The sequence below is a fragment of the Bufo bufo genome, chromosome 5, assembly GCF_905171765.1.
Source record: "Bufo bufo chromosome 5, aBufBuf1.1, whole genome shotgun sequence".
In the NCBI taxonomy this organism is placed as follows: Eukaryota; Metazoa; Chordata; class Amphibia; order Anura; family Bufonidae; genus Bufo; species Bufo bufo.
In genome coordinates this window covers 129,797,526-129,819,231 of record NC_053393.1, presented here as the reverse complement: position 1 = coordinate 129,819,231, position 21,706 = coordinate 129,797,526, and the positions used below count along the sequence as shown (strand labels likewise).

At 44.7% G+C, this 21,706-nt stretch overlaps 1 protein-coding gene across 4 annotated transcripts in view; it reads left to right on the top strand.

Moving 5' to 3' along the window:
- LYN (LYN proto-oncogene, Src family tyrosine kinase) overlaps positions 1 to 21,706 on the top strand; it is a 72,736-nt gene that overhangs the window by 10,229 nt on the left and 40,801 nt on the right. Inside the window, exon 1 of one of the 4 annotated variants that reach the window (XM_040431957.1) lies at positions 8,678 to 8,705. The exons of the other annotated variants lie outside the window; for them this stretch is intronic. The gene's annotated coding sequence lies outside the window, so the exon portion shown is untranslated. Of the gene's footprint in view, positions 1 to 8,677; positions 8,706 to 21,706 lie in introns of those variants that run through there. 4 annotated transcript variants of the gene reach the window in all.

Here is a 21,706-nt window from a genome sequence, read left to right as displayed (position 1 = left end):
ATGTCCTGTTCTTGTCCGTTTTTTGGGAAAAACCCATACAGTGGTGTGCATGAGGCCTAAAGGGAAGAGTATAACATGATTTTTTTTTATTGTAGGAAGTTAGTTTTTCTATGTCTATTTCAGAAGGTTGAGTATTAGGTAGATGGTTTATTCAAGCACATATGTTTTGTATATTGTTTTATATTATTTGGTCCACAGCTTTGTGTGTGATGTTCATCCACTCCGAGGTCCTTTGTATGGTGTAAACTCATTTCCTGTAGAAGACCTCACTCGTCAAGTTCTGTGGGTACAGCTAGTAGGCTTGTGTTGGCTAGCAGTTCCTGAAATGGTATATTTCCTTTTGACTTGCTACCTCAGGAGTCAGAACCATTAATCTCACAGTTATTGCATTAGATATTTCATCATTTTATTATTTTTTTGTTTCCTTTCCTACTTAAATGGTCAAAGCATATATCCATTTTCACAGCTAAGCTATTTTTATTGTCCCAAACGCATCTAAACTGGAAAAAAGGAAGTAAAAAATGTTTCTCTCACCATGGATGTGCATAGGTCTGCGTAGAAGAAAGAAAACAAAACTGTTTGCAAAGTTGTATTTTAACTGTACAACTTTTTCTGATCTGAGGTTGACAAGATCAGTTTTTACTGCCACAAATCAGCTGCAGGTATTTCCATATGAGAAATGTGTAGCATAGTGACAGTATATGCCATAAATGTCTGATAGGCGGGAGTTACTTCCAGGACTCCCACCTATTGAGAAAATGGGGGTTCACTGCTTCCACGTCATGCACTTCAGAAAGGAACTCTGCATAGTACATCAATGCTCCTGCCTTTTCTCTGAACCCTGGAATAGCACACCATTAGTTCTGGCTGTCCTCTGAAGCCTGGTGTAGCACAGCACTACTCCTGCCTGTCCTCTGAAACCTGGTGTAGCACAGCACTACTCCTGCCTGTCCTCTGAAACCTGGTGTAGCACAGCACTACTCCTGCCTGTCCTCTGAAACCTGGTGTAGCACAGCACTACTCCTGCCTGTCCTCTGAAACCTGGCGTAGCACATCACTACTCCTGCCTGTCCTCTGAAGCCTGGTGTAGCACAGCACTACTCCTGCCTGTCCTCTGAAGCCTGGTGTAGCACAGCACTACTCCTGCCTGTCCTCTGAAGCCTGGTGTAGCACAGCACTACTCCTGCCTGTCCTCTGAAGCCTGGTGTAGCACAGCACTACTCCTGCCTGTCCTCTGAAGCCTGGCGTAGCACAGCACTACTCTTGCCTGTCCTCTGAAGCCTGGTGTAGCACAGCACTACTCCTGCCTGTCCTCTGAAGCCTGGCACAACTCATCAGTTCAGGGTATCCTGCACCAATCTGCTATGCACAGCTTTTAGCGGAGCGAAGGGCACGCGCAGGAACAGCGGTGTGTGCTCCTGCGAGTGCAGCGCTCACTGAAGCGCGTATTGTAGAAGTCAGGATCCGTACACCCCGTGCATGGCTGCGGCCAGAACTTCAGGGGCCTGTTTGCTACTAAAACTAAAATCTATAAATAAAATATATTACTAAAATCATTATTATGGTATCTGTAAAAGTAAAAAATTACTGGAAGGTTAAGGTACACTTTAAGTATTGTGTCATTTTCTGATGGCACATTCCCTTTAAAAAAAATTCACTGTCTATTATTTCAATCTTTGTACCCGAGAGGAGTTGCTGTACTACATACAAATGGCAAGTTTTTATATGCAAACATTCCTTTGTTGTAGAAGAGCTTTGAGTATTGCAATCAAATTTCATGAAAATGGTTTTATTATAGGCCTGTATACATCTACTCCTTGGTCTTTCCTGGTTTGTATGAAGGGTGCTATCACATGTAGCAGCTGACGCATGGACGAGTGTCCACCTCAGAAGCCACCGAACCGTGGATATTACTAATGACATAACTCGTTGCACTTTGTTAAAGGGGTTGTGCAGTGGTTAATTATTGTTGACCTGTCCTCAGCAAATGGCATTTATCAAGTTAATACAAGGCACTTACTAATGACTACCCTGCAATCCAGCAGTGGTGGTCGTGCTTGCACACTATAGGAAATAGAGCTAGCTTCTCGTGGCCGGGACCGTGGTAGCGCCCATAGGTATGCATGCGCAGCAGCTCCTGTCCTAGCCACCTCATATCTGCACTGCAGCAGTGACCGTGACCCCTGGAAACAAGCAAAGTATAATGTGATGGAAAAATGAATCAAACCAGCAAAGGAGACAATATGGTCAATCACAATACATTAGTAAGGGTACTTTTACACTAGCGTTTTTGTTTTCCGGTATTCGGAGTTCCGTCCTAGGAGCTCAATACCGGAAAACAACTGATCAGTTTTTTCCTAATGCATTGTGAATGGAGAGCAATCCGTTTAGGATGCATCAGTTCAGTCCCTCTTACGTTTTTTGTAAAGGATTTTACTATTGATGGCCTATCCTCAGGACAGGCCATCAATATCTGATTGGACACCCCGCACCAGTGTCAATCAGCTGTTTTGGGGTGGCTGTGGTGCTGGACCTACACAGCTCAGGCCTCTTTCACACTTGCGTTGTTGGGATCCGGCATGCACTTCCGTTGCCGGAGGTGCCTGCCGGATCCGGAAAAACGCAAGTGTACTGAAAGCATTTGAAGACGGAACCGTCTTCCAAATGCTTTCAGTGTTACTATGGCACCCAGGACGCTATTAAAGTCCTGGTTGCCATAGTAGTAGTGGGGAGCGGGGGAGCGGTATACTTACAGTCCGTGCGGCTCCCGGGGCGCTCCAGAATGACGTCAGAGCGCCCCATGCGCATGGATGACGTGATCCATGCGCTTGGGGCGCCCTGACGTCACTCTGGAGCGCCCGGGGAGCCGCACGGACGGTAAGTACACTGCTCCCCCGCTCCCCACTACACTTACCATGGCTGTCAGGACTTTAGCGTCCCGGCAGCCATGGTAACCACTCTGAAAAAGCTAAATGTCGGCTCCGGCAATGCGCCGAAACGACGTTTAGCTTAAGGCCGGATCCGGATCAATGCCTTCCAATGGGCATTAATTCCGGATCCGGCCTTGCGGCAAGTGTTCCGGATTTTTGGCCGGAGCAAAAAGCGCAGCATGCTGCTGTATTTTCTCCGGCCAACAAACGTTCCGTACCGGAACTGAAGACATCCTGATGCATCCTGAACGGATTACTCTCCATTCAGAATGCATTAGGATAATCCTGATCAGGATTCTTCCGGCATAGAGCCCCGACGACGGAACTCTATGCCGGAAGACAAGAACGCAGGTGTGAAAGAGCCCTTAGTCCACCTGGTTACTGCAGCTCTGCTCCCATTGAAGTAAATTGCATTCCCCGAGGCATGAAAATAATACAGTTTAAATTTAATTTTTATATTCTAATATCACTTTTACGCTTCTCTTCATCTTGTTTGTTTCCACCTATTTTCATTGCCTGCCGTACAGAAATCCACACTTAAAAGGGTTTTCCGAGGTTTTATAACGGATTACCTATCCTCTGTATAGGCCCTCAGTATCTGTTGTGGTCTGCCACCCAGGACCCTCGCCGATCAGCTGTTTGAGAAGGCAGCGGCGCTCCTGTGCTTCTTTGTGCTCACCAAGCAGAGCACGTACATTGTATAGCAGCTGTGCTTGGTATCGCGCTCAGCCCCATTCACTTTTATGGGGTGAGCTGCTCCTAGGCCACGTGACAAATGAACGTGTCGTCACTAGACTAGGAAAAGAAGAGAGAAGGCGCAGCACTCACAGGAGCGCCACTGCCTTCTCAAACAGCTAATTGGTCAGGGGTGTTGGACCCCCGCCAGAGGACAGTTCATTAGATAAAGAGGAGCTTTCGCCACTCCTGACATCCCTGTTTTAATAGCTTCATGCATTTTCCATGTACTAACAATTCTTATGACATCTATTCTGTATTGTGCCATTCCTCTTATTTCTACTAGAAGTTATGAATGAATTGCTAGCAGTCTGCAGTAAGGGTACAGAGGGGAGGTAACCAGTTGGGGGTGTGTACCTGCACAGTCTGAAAATGGCAGCAGTGATTGGATAGAGCGAGTGTGCAGGTACACACCCCCAACTGGTTACCTCCGCTCTGTACCCTTAGTGCAGACTGCTAGCAATTCATTCATAACTTCTAGTAGAAATAATAAAGAATTGGCACAACATAGAGACATAAGAATAGATGCTCCAGAATTGTTATTACACGGGGAAGGCATGAAGCTATAAAAACAGGCATGTCAGGAGCGTTGACAGGTCCTCTTTTAAAGTCTCTGAAAACCCCTTTAAGACTCCCACACAAATTGTACCTTCAGCCGAACCTCCTGAGAATGGACGTCTCTGTCAGCGGCTTTATCCTCTCTCCCCATTGAATACATGTTCGGACAAACTCGCTGTGTGTGTGTGTACAGGGGTCGAGAGGAAGCGGTCTACCAAACAATCGTTCGGCCAACAGCTATGTGTATGGCCAGTTATACATTCTCACTTCCAGGTCTGTACATAAAGAAATATTCTTTTGATAGTTGCTGTTTTGTCTCTTAAGGAAACTAATTTGTATTATTCTAAGAAAACATTCTTCTGTATGATAAGAGAAATACGACCAGCGGGAAAAGTGATAGAGCATGAAATCAAACAGTAAACCTCTTCCGCAAAGAAGGGCGGTGTGAGTGCAGCTTAGTGCTGTGTACAGGAATAACAGCAGATGTGAGATCTGTACACCCCCAGTGCTTCTGAGAACCACGTGATCCTGGGGAATAGCCATTAACGTTTAACCCTTTAATGCCTGCAACATTTTCCAATAATTTTTTTTTTTCATTTTGGGTTTTTTACTCCCAGCCTTCCCAAAGCCATAATTTTTTTAATTTTTCCAGTCACATAGCCGTATAAGTGCTTGTTTTTTTCCGGAACAAGTAAGTTTCTAATGGCACCATTTATGGTTGCATACAATATAGTGGGAAGTAAGAAAATCCAAATGGGTTGGATTTATAAAATAAAGAAAAAAAAACAAAACACAATTCCGCCACAGTTTTATGGATTTATTTATTTACAACGTTTCCTCTGCAGTAAAACGGACCTGTTAGGCCTCTTTCACACTTGCGTTGTCCGGATCCGGCGTGTACTCCACTTGCCGGAATTACACGCCGGATCCGGAAAAACGCAAGTGTACTGAAAGCATTTGAAGACGGAACCGTCTTCCAAATGCGTTCAGGGTTACTATGGCACCCAGGACGCTATTAAAGTCCTGGTTGCCATAGTAGGAGCGGGGGAGCAGTATACTTACAGTCCGTGCGGCTCCCGGGGCGCTCCAGAGTGACGTCAGAGCACCCCATGCGCATGGATGACGTGATCCATGTGATCACATGATCCATGCGCTTGGGGTGCCCTGACGTCACTCTGAAGCGCCCCGGGAGCCGCACAGACGGTAAGTATACTGCTCCCCGCTCCCCACTACACTTTACCATGGCTGCCAGGACTTTAGCGTCCCGGCAGCCATGGTAACCACTCTGAAAAAGCTAAATGTCGGCTCCGGCAATGCGCCGAAACGACGTTTAGCTTAAGGCCGGATCCGGATCAATGCCTTTCAATGGGCATTAATTCCGGATCCGGCCTTGCGGCAAGTGTTCCGGATTTTTGGCCAGAGCAAAAAGCGCAGCATGCTGCGGTATTTTCTCCGGCCAAAAAACGTTCCGTTCCGGAACTGAAGACATCCTGATGCATCCTGAACGGATTTCTCTCCATTCAGAATGCATTAGGATAATCCTGATCAGGATTCTTCCGGCATAGAGCCCCGACGACGGAACTCTATGCCGGAAGACAAGAACGCAAGTGTGAAAGAGCCCTTACTTTCATTCTCTGGGCCAGTATGATTACAACGATACTACATATGTATAGTTTAATTCTTAAAAAAAAAATATACTGTAACTTTGGAAAAATAAAATGCCAACGCATGTATACGTACGGTGGTCGGGTATGGGTTAAAGAGAACCTGTCACCATTAAAATGCAGAGTAATCTGCAGGCAACACATTATAGAGCAGGACTTGCTGAGCAATTTGATGTATGGGAAAAGATTAAATATAACCTGTATTTCATTCATTTAAAGGGGTTGTCCGGGCTTTTAAAGAGGACCTTTCATCTGTTTAGCCCTAGTCTAATTAGGGTCTTACCTTAATAGGGGGCCCCCACTGATGTCATCACACTTTTTTTTTTTATTGCCAAAGATTTCCCGTTCGTCCGCTGTTGTCCCCCGTTGATTTCAGTGCCTTATATTCTAATTAGCCGACTTGGTTATACTAGGCGGAGACTGGAGCGGTTCTCTTCTCCCTGGCTGTGAGCGCATCCAATCAGAGCGCACCGCTCATAGCCAGGGAGAAGAGAACCGCTCAGGATAGGTCATCAATGTTAGATCAACATCAGCTGTATGGGAAGACGGCGCTCAGTGTGCACGTGCCGTCTCCCGTCTCTCTTCCTGTTCGTTGCCATAGATGGCAGGGGTCAGCAGGAAGAGAGACGGCGGTCAGCTGATCGGCGAGGGTGCTGGGTGTTGGACCTCCGCCGATCTGATATTGATAACCTATCCTGAGGACAACCCCTTTAACTCCTGTTCATTTTGGGATTTGAAGTCAAGGAGGCGGTCCTATCAGTGATTAACAGCCTCCCCTCTATGACTGTGTATAACGAGATAGCTGTCAATCATTTATAGGACCGCCTCCTCCACTTTAAAGTCCAGAATGAGCAGGAATTTAGATGAATAAATTATTTTACAAAATCTTAAACCAAAAAACTCTGCTCCTCTTTCTCTATAAAATGCCGCCTGCAGCTGAAACACGGTGTTCAATGTGACAAGTTACCTTTAATTTAATTTCCTAATATATTCGTTAAAGTGTCTCCAGTTTGAGGTGGCTGTTTGTTAAAGGGGTTTCCAGGTAGATAACAATTAAAAAATTAAATGGGTCAGAAAGGGTTCAATATGAAAAAGAAAGGCTTAGGGTCGTTTCACAGGAGCAAGTCCATTGCGGGAATCGTGCTCCGTGTGCGTGAGTGTGATCCTCCGTTCTGGACTTGCAGGAGTGCACAGCTTTAGGCTCCATTCACACGTCCGCAAAATGGGTCCGCATCCGTTTCGCAATTTTGCGGAACGGTGCTGACCCATTCATTCTCTATGGGGACGGAATGGATGCGGACAGCACACAGTGTGCTATCCGCATTTGCGGAGCGCGGCCCTGATCTTTCGGTCCGCAGCTCCACAAAAAGATAGAGCATGTCCTATTCTTGTCCGCAGCTGCGGACAAGAATAGGCATTTCTATAGGGGTGCCGGGCGGGTGTGTTGCGAATTTGCAATTTGCGGGTCCGCAACACAGCACGGACGTGTGAGTGGAGCCTTAGGGCTCATGCACACGAACATGCCGTGTTTGCGGAACAGAACAGGTGGCCCATTATAGAAATGGACAAGAATAGGACATGATCTATAATTTTTGCTGACCATGTAGCTGAGCATTGAAGTGAATGGGTCCACATCCGAGCAGCACAAAATGCGTCTCGGATGCAAAACCAAACCACGTTCATGTGAATTCATCCTTAGCATTATTTATAATGCTATGTGTCTCTGCTTGACCTTGCTTCTACATGATCAGGCCTCATGCACACGGCCATTGTGCGGCTGTTCCGTGCATTGGGGAGCACAACGCGGCGGCCGGGACAAGACCCATTTAACTTGAATCGGTCCGTGATCCGTCCGCACCGTAAAAAAATAGAACATGTTCTATTTTTTTGCTGTGCGGAGGCACTGACAGAAACACCACGGAAGCACTCCGTAGTGCTTCTGTGCCTCCATTCCGCACCACAGCTCCGGATTGCGGACCGCATCCGTGATGCGGGGAGCACACGGCCGGTGCCCGCATGTTGCAGGCCCACTGTTCCCTGGCCGAAATATAGCCACGGCTGGGTGTATGAGGCCTCATACTGATAGCTTTATGTTACTGATTCTGTAGAAGTAAGGTCAAGCAGAGACACACAGCATTATAAATCATGATAATGTCATGCGCTCCTGCATGTCCAGAATGGAGGATCACACTCACACACAAAGGATGATCCCTGCATTGGACTCGCTCGTGTGAAACAACCCTTATTCGTCTCCAACAATCCCTGGCTGCTGCCGTTTCGACTTTTTTTCTATTTCCTGGTGGCAGCTCGACACACTGGAAATGCCCGGAAAGGTCTGCTCAGCTGAAGCAGGCCACCACTAAGGCTAGTCACTGGCTAAGCGCGCCTTTCCAGCATGTTTAGACAGGGGCAGGAAGTGGAAAGCAGTGTGAACCAGTGTCGGGGGATTGGTGAAAGTCAGTAATGTTTCTTTGTTATATTTTAACATTTTCTGACACATCTTTAAAAAAAAAAAAAAAAAAAGCCGCCCTGGAAAACCACTTTTAGAGTGGGTTCACACATAGTTTTTGAGCTTTTTTAATATGTACTTTTATGGTTTTTTAGGTGTTGTTTTGGTACATTTTTGTTGTTGAAATAACAGCAGCTCCACGTGTTAGCTGAAAGCAAGACACACAATGTGTGTTTTTAATATTTTTTTTTTATGGTAGTGGCTTTTTTGCGTCTGGCATTCTTTCTTTCTTTTTTTTTTTATGCAGCATTTTGAAGCAATGGCAAAAACGCCTAAAAAAGGGGATTAAACACCATTAAAACACGTAAGGTATGTAAAAAAAACACCAGCTGTTTTTTTTTTTTAAGAGTTTTTTTGGGGCGATAAAAGATATGCTACAGCGCATTTGTGTGTGAAGGAAGTCTTGGGCTATGTTCAGACAGCAATATCAGCAGCAGAAAAATCTGTGGCAGACCAGTAGAAGCATCAGCTGAAAACGGTTCTTTTTTTTTCTACTTTCAATGTATTGTACCTCTTTGCCATTTACTTCTATGGAAAACCACAATTCCGTCAAATCCGCTTCAAACATCGAACATGCCACTTCTCGAGCGGTTTTTAAATCGGCTGCTGGAAAAAACTACCATGTGCTCAGAGTCAAGTTTTTTGCATTGAAGTTATTGGGATGCTGTTGATCATGCACTGAATGTGATTCAGGCTACATGCACACGACTGTGTTTTGCGGTCCGCAAATTGCGGATCCAAAAAAAAAACGGATGACATCTGTATGCCATCCTTCTTTTTTTTTTTTTTTTTGAGGATCCATTGTAACAATGCCTTAAACGGACAAGAAATGTTCTATTTTTTTGGCGGGGCTATGGAACGGACATACTGGTGCGGACAGCATTTTTTGCGGACCCATTGAAATGAATGGGTCCGCATCCGATCCGCAAAATAATGGAACGGAAACAAACAACGTTTGTGTGCATGTAGCCTTAAACAGTGGAAAGTGCCCTTTTTTGCTGCTAAACCATAGGCAGATCTTTCCCATGTGGACCCCCAGACAGCATCTATATCTTATTATATCACATTATATCACATGCCAGCTTATACAAGTCTGGGGGAGTTAAAGGGGTTTTCCAGGAATTGTTAACTAATCATCAGTATCTGATCGATGGGGATCCTACACCCGGGATCTCCACTGATCAGCTGTTTGAGAAGGCACCAGTGCTTGCAGTAGCTCCGCGGCTTTTTCTCTGCTCGCCAAGCACCGCACTGTACATTATATAGCGCCCATTGGTATCTCAGCTCAGCCCAGTTCATTTAAATGACCGATGAACGTGACATCACATGGCCTAGGGAAAGTTGCCAAAAGGCCGCAGCGCTACTGTGAGCGTCGGTGCCTTCTCAAACAGTTGATCGGCGAGGGTCCCGGGTGTCGGAGCACCACCGATCTGATTCTGATGACCTATCTCAAGGATAGGTCATCATTTAAAGAATCTCGGAAAACCCCTTTAAGGAAACAGCAGGTGCTGGGGAATGGGAAACTAGCCTGGACCTTCAATAATCTCACATTTGCCACTAATTCTTGGTTAAGGTGATGAATGCTGTTTGTAGGGAAAAAAAAGCCTTTTAAGATCAGTTAGAGTTTGATCCATGTTGTTTTCTGTAGACATAAGAGTTTACAATGTACAACAACTTCCTCATCTGTTTTGGGTCATTTCCACCTGTTTTCATTCCGTTTACAACAAACGTGATAATTTTCTGCTAAAAGAAATTTCAGCCCTGGGGTATCTTGTAGTAGTTGAGGTGCAGTTATAACCACATTAAAAACGCAACTACATGCCTTTTTTCCAGTTTGGTTTAGCTATATGTGAACATACCCTAATGAATAGCGGCATCCGCATGCCGTCCAGATCATGCCCACATGTGTTTGGCATGGTTTTCAAATGAATAGTTAATGGCCACACAGATTTTGCAGGTAAAGCGGCCCTTAAACAATTGCTATTTACGCCAGTGGGTGATTTACCGTTTATGCACATATGACCAGTGATTGGCTGCAGCAGTCATGTGACCAAGAACAGGATGACATCACTTCAGAATTTTATCCAAAGCGCTAAGGTTAATTTTTGGGGGGGGAGAGAGGAGGTTTGTACACATTTTGCAGCCTGTCTTTAATCTTTCAGCTATGTTAGACAACACCATTAACAGGTCATTTGACAACCACCTCGACGATGTGTGGGCACGTTTTCTGGCTGCATCCAGCTGCTGCCACATAGGACTGTGCCCTCGCACAGATGCATTTAACCTCAACCAATACCGCTCATAACCACAGCCCATTCTGCCCAGTAAAGATTCAGTGCAGCCCTTTTTATTAGGCCCGCTTCTTCATTAGGCCATCTTGCATTTGCAGATCAGTCCTGTGACAAGTGGGACTGTTCTGAGGTATGCTTGGAAATGGGACATTTTTTGTTTCCATGTAATGAAAACCGATGAACAGCTGATGGTTTATGTGCTGAATGTGGTAACTTTGTCTTTCAGCTTTCCTAAACATAGATGTTGCGAAATTGACACTTCTAGTAAATTTTAATGACCCATTACCTCCACTTCTCTAATTCATAGCCAGAAATCATGCTTTAAGTTATGAATGTTGAAATTGGGTTTACAAAAAAAATCATATTTAACCCCCTAGTGAACAGGCTGTTCTTCTGCTGTTGTATTTTTCAATGACCCAGTTTTGGGGGCACATGTAACTTTTTTTATTTATTAACTCTTGCTGGGGTAAGGGCTCTTTCACACTTGCGTTCTTTTCTTCCGGCATAGAGTTCCGTCGTCGGGACTCTATGCCGGAAGAATCCTGATCAGGATTATCCCCATGCATTCTGAATGGAGAGAAATCCGTTCAGGATACATCAGGATGTCTTCAGTTCCGGACCGGAACGTTTTTTGGCCGGAGAAAATACCGCGCATGCTGCGCTTTTTGCTCCGGTCAAAAATCCTGAACACTTGCCGCAAGGCCGGATCCGGAATTAATGCCCATTGAAAGGCATTAATCCGGATCCGGCTGTAAGCTAAATGTCGTTTCGGCGCATTACCGGATCCGACGTTTAGCTTTTTCTGAATGGTTACCATGGCTGCCAGGACGCTAAAGTCCTGTTTGCCATGGTAAAGTGTAGTGGGGAGCGGGGGAGCAGTATACTTACCGTCCGTGCGGCTCCCGGGGCGCTTCAGAGTGACGTCAGGGCGCCCCACGCGCATGCATGACGTGATCGCATGGATCACGTTATCCATGCGCATGGGGCGCTCTGACGTCATTCTGGAGCCGCACGGACTGTAAGTATACTGCTCCCCCGCTCCCCACTACTACTATGGCAGCCAGGACTTTAATAGCGTCCTGGCTGCCATAGTAACACTGAACGCATTTTGAAGACGGATCCGTCTTCAAATGCTTTCAGTTCACTTGCGGTGTTACGGATCCGGTGGGCACTTCCGGCAAAGGGAGTACACAACGGATCCGGACAACCCAAGTGTGAAAGAGGCCTAATAGGAAAAAGCGACTGCAGTTCTGCTATTGTATTTTTTTTTTTTTTACAAATTTTGTGCCATGCATAAATATCATGTTACCTTTATTCTATGCGTTAGTACAATTATGACAGTGCCAAAGAGGTATAGATTTTATGTTCTAATACTTTTTCAAGTACACAGTGATACTATTATTATTATTTATTATCATTTTAACAAATTAAAGCGTTTTTGAAGGCGTAAATAAGATTTTAACTTTTTTTCATTTTTTATTATTTTTAAGCTGTTTTGAAACATTTTTTTTAATTTTTTTTCTTTATCATACATCACACTCTGCTATTTTTATACATCTGTATTACCTCTGGAAGGGCCTAATAGGCTTCCGTAGGAGGTAGACACAGAGGCCATTGTTAGGCCTTAGGCTGGCATCACAATCCAATGGCAGCCTGTTATTACCTTGCCGGGGACTGAAACGGATGATAGTACAACCAGTTAACAGTTCTGATAGCTACTCCTACCCCACTCACTACCCTTCACTGTACCAGTACTTGCAGTGGGTCAGTAGGTAGTAGGCAGGGTGAAAGAGGGGAAGCCCCTGCATCGGTATCCCAGGGGGCAGCTACACTGCTCCTTCACATCCTAATAGAGAGAGACGTCGATCAGGATGTGAAAAGGCAGTGCAGTGATGAGAAGCAGTTAATGGGGTTTTCTGACCAGTGACCTCCCTACTGTCACCCGCGATGCTAGGGAGGCTTGTCCCCGCCTGCTATTGGCTGTTTCCCCTTCGACACTGGATGTTTTCACCTGTGCACAGGGAGAAGCAGCAGCGGCAGTGCGGGGACCAGGAGCCCCGGCACATGGGGGGGGGGGGGGGCTGTTGTATGATGTTGGATAGCCCCTTTAAGATTGTCAGGAAGAAAGCGTTCCTTCCCGACAATCGCCTGTATTTACATGCAGAGATATCCAGGAGCAATCGCTAATGTCATCGCTCGTCCCCATACTGTATCATTATTTGCCGGCAACAGAGCGTGATTAGACAGCACAACCTGCTGGTAAGCGATAATTTTTTTTACCCTGTGTAAAAGATGTGATTGCCTATTGAACGATCGGGTAATCAGCGGTACTTTTACACAGGCAGATCATCGCTAATGAGCGTTCCTGCGAATGCATGTTAGCGATGATCTGGCTGAACCTCGGCCAGTGTAATGCAGGCCTTAGGTGGATAACACAATTATGCAATTTGGAATGGACATTGTGGAGGATTACTGGAAATATGTTTTAATACGTGAAACAGTTCAGGATATTGTTTTCACTGGCTTACAATACTGTGGATTTGACAACGGTTACTAGTTAAAAAGCATGGCATAACAGTGGTACTAGCACCTGAGACATTGTGTAGTTACTAGGGCTGCAGCTAACGATTATTTGAATAATCGATTAGTTGTCGATAATTTCATCGATTAATTGGGAAAAAACACCAAAATGACAAAAAAAAAAGGGGTTTATATGATTTTACTTCAAAAATTATGTTCAAAGGCCATATTAAAACAAATTTAGGAGTTACATAATTATTAAAATTTTGCATTACAATGTAAAAAAGACAAGTTATGGGGGATCTGTGGATGGCACACTTATGGGGAGGGGGAGATGTGGATGGCAGTGGTACTGTTATGGGGAGGGGGATCTGTAGATGGTACTGTTATGGGGAGGGGGATCAGTGGATGACACTATATAGCATCGTATGCTATATGTGTTATCCACAGATCCCCCTCCATAACAGTGCCATCCACAGATCCCCTCCATAACAGTGCCATCCACAGATCCCCTCCATAACAGTGACATCCACAGATCCCCTCCATAGCAGTGCCATCCACAGATCCCCTCCATAACAGTGCCATCCACAGATCCCCTCCATAACAGTGCCATCCACAGATCCCCTCCATAACAGTGCCATCCACAGATCCCCTCCATAACAGTGCCATCCACAGATCCCCTCCATAACAGTGCCATCCACAGATCCCCTCCATAACAGTGCCATCCACAGATCCCCTCCATAACAGTGCCATCCACAGATCCCCTCCATAACAGTGCCATCCACAGATCCCCTCCATAACAGTGCCATCCACAGATCCCCTCCATAACAGTGCCATCCACAGATCCCCTCCATAACAGTGCCATCCACAGATCCCCTCCATAACAGTGCCATCCACAGATCCCCTCCATAACAGTGCCATCCACAGATCCCCTCCATAACAGTGCCATCCACAGATCCCCTCCATAACAGTGCCATCCACAGATCCCCTCCATAACAGTGCCATCCACAGATCCCCTCCATAACAGTGCCATCCACAGATCTCCCAATACACCGGCCACATCAGTATTCAGACTATTCCTTAACTGGCAGTAACTTTTACTTGAACTTTAAATCAGCTCTATGATCTTTATTACCTTACAAATACAATAAAGCTCCAGTAACAGGCAGAGCAGGCGGCGGCGTAACGTCACTCACTCAAGTGACTCGCCTGCTCCGCCCACTTTATGAATGAAGCAGACGGAGCAGGCGCGTCACGTAAGTGACAAAACGCCGCCGCCCGCTCTGCCTGTTACCGGAGCTTCATTGTAATTTAGTAAAGATGCGCTGATTTAAAGTTGAAGTAAAAGTTACTGCTGGTTAAGGACCCTGACCGCCCGCTCCCGCCCCGCATAGCAACGAATCGGTCGATTATTCGATAACTGGATTCGTTGACAACGAATCCCGTTATCGAATATTATCGATAACTTTGATTAATCGTTGCAGCCCTAGTAGTGACCTTGCTTTACCAGCCTCAACAGCATCCATATATTACCATATTCATTACTAGAAAGGTTTGCATGTCAGAAAGTAAAGTACAATCAATTTTAAAATGAAAAAAGCATTAAAAAGTATGCCAACATGTACTGACCAAAAGCACATCGTAAAAAAAATGCATTTCTGCCATAACTTTATACCAAAACACTGCAAAAATACTCAGGGACATTTATCAACACTGGCGTACCCATATGCTAATCTTTAATCCGATGTGCTGGAGTGAAATGTGCCTAATTTATTAAGAGGCAGATGCCTCTTAATAAATTAGTTGTATCTCTGGCAGTCCGTGCACCAGAATCTTAAGTGTACGCCAGCTAGGGGCTGCGCAGACTTCAGCTATATGCCAGTTTCTGGCATGTTGTAGTAAATCCAGTGAGCTATGTTAAGCTCTGCCCATCTGCTAAGCCCCACCCCTTGTGCCTTTAAAAAAGTGGCAAGAAACTCAGTCACTATGGTGTGCTTCATTATTTGCCACTTTTTTACGCCACAATAGTGGCATAAATACCTTAAACTATTACTAGGTACTTCTCCATGGAGCCCCCTGAAATGCACGGAGAAGTTGGAGAGAAATGTGTACTGCTGCTCCATCCATTCCTGTGGATAGGGGATAACCAGAATACCCCTTTAATAAATGTCCCCATTATGTTTTTCTAGCATAAAAAAATATAGAAATGGACCTGTTTGTTTGTGAATGATAACCAGGTAATGCAACCGTAGCCCTTTTTCTGTATCTTCTCCAGCTCTGTGCTGCACTTTTGTTTTGATGATGCCAGGGCTTCCTATAAGCAGGATTACAATGTGAGGGGCTACAGTTCCTCTCCCCACTCCCAGACATTGCCCCTATTTACAGCTGCCTTTGTTCCCCTTTATTACAATGTGTAATTTAATGCTTTAATAACTCACTAGCTTTATACACAGCACAGATCTCCTACTTTGACACTTCTGCTGTCTACTAGACACTAGTCTATGTGAAACGGTCTCCTCCAAAGATCGGAAAAATAAGGCTTGTGATCTGGGACTTCCCTGTACATCAGACAGAGGGCAGATAATATGTTCACAGTACGGAACATCACAGAAGCAGGAGATAAACCCTGGAAGCATAGTGATATGACCACATGTAAAACTGGTACAGAAAAGTCTCCGCTACAGTTAATTTCTGTTCAAGCAGAGGAGTTACCGTACCCAGCATTGCTGGACACCGCCGCACAATGCTGGATCCCCATTGACTATAATTGCATTTGACAGCGATCCAGCAGATTTCCAGCATAAATGTTGACTTTCTGCCAAATACCGCTGCCAGACGAAACCCCTTGGAGTTGGTTTTTGACAACAGCTTTTTGGCTTCGAACTATGAAGTGCACACTCTGTCTTCATGGCTATTAGAGGTTACATTAAGGAAGGGAATGCATGCACAAAGCTGTTACAGAAGAGTAACCAATTTGAGCGAATGATTATGGCTGGCGAGCCTAGTGTAAAATGATTCTCTATGACCCATGATGGAGATGTTTTGCACTCTGCTTTCTGCTAAGTTCAAAAATAGCTGTGTGAGAAGATATCTTCCTTAGCAGCTTGTATGTATTTCCTTGGATTCTCGAAGTGTGAGCATCAACAACAATTATGCGCAGTACATGGTAGTGCTTAGCTTTAGGACTCATGCACATGGCAATGAGTGTTTTGCGGATCTGCAAAACACTAATCCCATTCGAGACCATGCCACCATTTATTTTTTAACTTCCGTAAAAATATCCTATCCTTGTCCGCAAAATGGAAAAGAATAAGACATGTTCTGTTTTTTTTTTTTTCCTGGGCTGTGGAATGGAAGGGTCCGCATCCGATCTGCAAAAATTGCAGATCATATGCATCCAGAAACTACGACCACATGCATGAGCCCTTATTCTTGTACAAGAACCAGACTATTATAGGTGCAAAAGCTATAGGTGACATCCCAGTAGGTACAGTCTACAGTGTTATTCACACTAACAGAAATATTTATTAGTTTTTTTTCCTAGTATGGAAGCTAAAAGATTCCTTCTCTCCCCATACCAGACAGAACTACATTGGGGAAGCCCATGTCTGACCTAAAGTTCTGCCTTCATATTTTGTGCCACTAGTTTGGTATTGTCAAAAGGGTCTATATCCATTAAACAGGGCCATTCCTATGTTAATGTGAACTGTTGGGCAACAGAGTCAAAGTAGGCCAGCTGTTAACCCCAAATCATTAGACCTGTTGACTAATTTGTGGCCATGTTAAGGTATACTTTAAAGTATGTTGCCTGAAAAGTGGCATTAAAAAGTTTTAGGAACAACTTTTTAAAAAGTTGTTGCATCTCCCGTTTTCTCTGTCCTTGCCATTTTTAGAAAAGAGTATGTGGCAAGGATAGGGAAGGGGGCATGGCCAGCCTCAGCACCTCAGCAACAAATTTATCTTCATTTATGCCAGTTTTCTGGCGTAAATGAATCTAGAAATCTACAGCAGCTCTCAGCTGTCATACATTTCTGGTTAGGGGCATGGATGCAGGAGGATGTGCTCCACCTCTTAAAGTTACAGGACTTAAAGGGGTATTCCCATTACAGACAATAGGGGCATATCGCTAGGATATACTCCTATTGTTTTATAGGTGTGGGCCCCACTTCTGGGACTCGCACCTACACCGAGAACGGAGCGGGGAAGATGGTGGAGGGCGCACTGCGCGTACGCAGCCTCCCTCCATTCATTTCTGTGGGGCCGCTGAAAATAGCTGAGTGCTGGCTCGGCTATTTCCGTTGGCCCCATAGAAAGGAATAGGAGCAGTGGCCGCGCAAGCGCGGTGTGCTTCCGTGAACTTGTATGGGGAGAGCGCTTGGCACTGGCCAGACCCCGGGAAACCCAGGGTCCTCCAGCCACCACTCTCCCTGCTCCGGTATTGACGTAGGTGCGAGTCCCAGAGGTGGGACCTGCACCTATCAGACAATGGGGGCATATCCTAGCGATATGCCCCCCATTGTCTGTGATGGGAATACCCCTTTAAAGTGTACCTAACCTTTCAACAAACTGCCTTAATCAGTAGTACAATGTGTGTACATAAAGAACAACACTATTGCTGGCCATTTTAAGACTTGTATCTGGCATTTTTAGCAGCTATTTTAATCTGAATGCTAGATCTTTTGTTTACAGTTCCTTTGTAATCTTGTGGTTGACTAGCTGCCATCCACTAGCTGTGGGAGACTAGCTGCCACTGCAAAAAGAAACTAAGCTAATAATAAGTGTAAGGTTCCAGCACCAGTCCAGCATAAAACTAGCTTTATTAAATCAGGGAAGATGAAAAAAGTAAGAGCATAAGACTAATGCATTTCGACACCCCACCATGATTAAGATTTGGAAGGTCTTAATCATAAGTCTTCCTTATGCTTTAACTTTTTTCAACTTCCATGATTTAATAAAGGTAGTTTTATGCTGGACTATTGCTGGAAACTTGCACTTTATTTTCTGGACTTTAGCAGGTAGCTGGCCTTACATTTGCTCTGTGCACCTGGAAATGTGTGATTATAAGGCTGGGTTAGCTGTCCGTTACAATTTTTTGTATCAAACAGAAATTAGAGGAGAATCTGTTTAGTAACTTTCTCACACTGACCTGTACTGATATGAAAAAAGCACTTGAGCGGAGATAGAAACTTCCTGTTTAGCTGCAATAGTCTCTTTGGGGGTCTTTAGAACAAAAACGCACGAATCCAGCGAGTAAAATCAGTAGATTCTTCATTCCATATAGAAAATCTTAAACTACACACACAGACATGGTGGTAGTCTGATGCGTTTCGACTGATAAGGTCTTAGTCGTAGACAGTCTATGACTAAGACCTTATCAGTCGAAACGCATCAAACTACCACTGTGTGTATTGTGGGGAACTGTACTCACTTGACCAGTGTACAGAGGCAGGGACACCAAAACGTTCAACAAAAGTCGTCTTTATTTAGGCTTTTCCATCAAAAGTACATCCGGATCGCAGCCGGGTCGAGCAGTTGTAGCACACTGACAGTGTTACCTCACATTGTGTGTCTTTCCTCCAGACTGAGACACACCTAAGATCCAGCAGCAGGATTAAATAGGATCCCTGGACATGAGCATGCCTCAAGTCCCGGACTGGAACATGGGGAACAGGCACCCACCCAACACATTGCCTGTTCCCAGTAAAAGCCCGCCCTGAACTAGCTGAACCAGCTACCCTATCTATTTTCTGTGTCCACCAGCTAACTTAGTGGACACCTAGACTAGGGCTTTTACTCCACCAAGGTCGGGCACCTTGGTGGCACATTCCTGGTAAGCAAGCAGCTTTAGAATGGTTCCTGCAACATTCTGGGTGACACATATCTCCCCTCATAGATGACTCCTGTCACCGCCTCACAGTATGTATGAGAGCTGGACTTCATCTACTGTTTGGGGGTCTTGCCTTTCGCACAGCTCCTGTTCACTCCTCCCCCTACCCTCTCCATAGACTTGTATGAGATGACATATCTAATCCTTCAGTAAGATGACAGCCATCCTGGTCTCACCAAGACAGGTTTCTAATAAATTTCACACACAAAGTTACTTTAAAAAGGGAAGAGGGGAAGAAACAGCTGATAACGCTAGAACAAGACACTTTTCTCTGATAAGATATGTTATAAAGTTTCTTACAGTCGGTTGTACTATTGATTTATGTTAAGTTGGGTGAAAGCTTAGTAACAATTTAAAGATCTGCTGCTAATATCTTTGTGCCAGATATTAGGACACCTTCAGAGGTTTTGTGGCGTTCATGCCTCAACTGATCAGAGCTGTTTTAGTGGCACAAGGGAGAACCGCACAATCATAGGCAGGTATGTAGCTTTGATGCTATGGCTAATCTCACCTAAGCTATTGAGAGTGTCAGGTGAACAGTGAATACAGCTTTTAATGTGAAAGGGGAAAATATTATTCAGGATCCGTGTATTCAGGGGTGCTGACACCATTCGTAAGAAATAACGTTTCACCCACATGAAATGATTTTTTAAAACTTCCAACAAATGACCCATGGTTTGATCATGCCTGATAATAGGATTGATATTACCTTACAATTTTTTTTAACCAACATGGGGCACTTTCCTCCCAGTCGGTGAGGATCGCCATTGTTACTGAACAGCAGCAAAAGTTCTCCATGCCGCAGTGTCTATAATAAGTGTCCCTACGACTGTCATTTACATTTCAAGATCATGCCTCTGATACAGATATGTGTAAAGATGTATTTATCAATGATCTGAAGTCCTGATGGCCCATGAAAAACATCTGACCTTTTGTGTCTGTTTCATGAAATGTCTGACATTTATTTCACACATAATTCATCACATACCCCCTCCTTTCTCTGGTGTCATGTGCTGTAGTTGCCTTAGAACTGGTTTTACTGGTTTCATACCTTTCAGATGACACCGGATCGGCAGAAGCCCATTAGCTCACTGTGTAAACCTCCTTACACAGATGGCTTTTGTCGCTAATGTGTCTTTTTGTTTGAAGAGTATACAGATGGCTAGGTCTTGTGAAAAGAGGGGAAAATGTGCCGGGAAATTCTGAAACCTAGTAAGATATGTCTTCTAAACACATTTCAGTACAACACTACATATTTCTGGTTCTTCAAGAACACAAGTATTGAATGATCTGTTTAGCGTGTTCCTCATATGTCCACCCTCACATTTGTACTACTGAAGTTTGAAATCAGTTTCTCTGATCATACTGTTCTTAGGTGTAGTTAGCTCTCCACTTACAGATGATCATGGTAATGTAGTAATGTTTTACAGTGAGATAGGCACATGGTACGGTCTTAAAGAGAACCTTTCACCTCTCATTGCTATTGTTATTTTAATAGCTTCATGCGTTCCCCATGTAATAACAATTCTGGAGCATCTATTCTTATGGCTCTATGTTGTGTCATTCCTTTTATTATTTCTACTAGAAGTTAGGAATGAATTGCTAGCAGTCTGCAGTAAGGGTACAGAGGGGAGGTAACCAGTTGGGGGGGTGTACCTGCACAGTCTGAAAATGGCAGCAGTGATTGGTCAGAGCAAGTCTGTGCAGGTACACCCCCCCAACTGGTTACCACCCCTCTGTACCCTTACTGCAGACTGCTAGCGATTCATTCATAACTTCTAGTAGAAATAATAAAGGAATGGCACAACATAGAGACATAAGAATAGATGCTTCAGAATTATTACATGGGGAAGGCATGTAGCTATTAAAAAAGACATGTCAGGAGAGGTGACATGTCCTCTTTAAGGTACCTTTACACGAGAAGATGATCGATATGATTGAGTGACAAACTAGTAATTTCTTGGTGTAGTGAACGTTTCAACAATGACACTTTTAGACGCGCAGATATCATTCACATAATCGGAATTTTGATCGTATAGTCCACCGTTTATAAAGCAGTCAGTTGCATTTACACAAAGCGATAACTTGAGTGCCGTGCTTAGGCACACCCACGATATAATCGTGTGTGCAGTGAATGATTCCTGTTTACACGTATGAAATCGTTAACATCCAGCGATGATTTTTGAGCCCACACAAACGATCGAACCATTGAGAAATCTACCGATTTGTCAGTTGCCACTCTACCGTTCGTTGCTTTTACACATACCGTTACATCACAGGACACTGGTTGTTAACGCTCTGTGCTGTAATAGGTGATCATGGCGATGGTGTGGTCTCGGGAGCTGGGCCCTTACCATCCTTGGGTTTATTAGCTGTATTATAAAGCTGGCACCCATCCCTAACTGCCAGAATCTGCGATAACTCAGATCGTGGCAGTTTAACCCCTCAGATGCTGTTGTCTATATTGACCAAGGCATCTCCTCGATTCAAGAGAGAGAGAAGGAGCTACCACAATGCAATCGCGAGGTGCCAAGTACTTAGCATGTCATCTGGAGGCCCCCTGAAGAGCCCCCAGCCTGCAAAGGATGTAGAAGCCTGCCTGTCAAAATGAC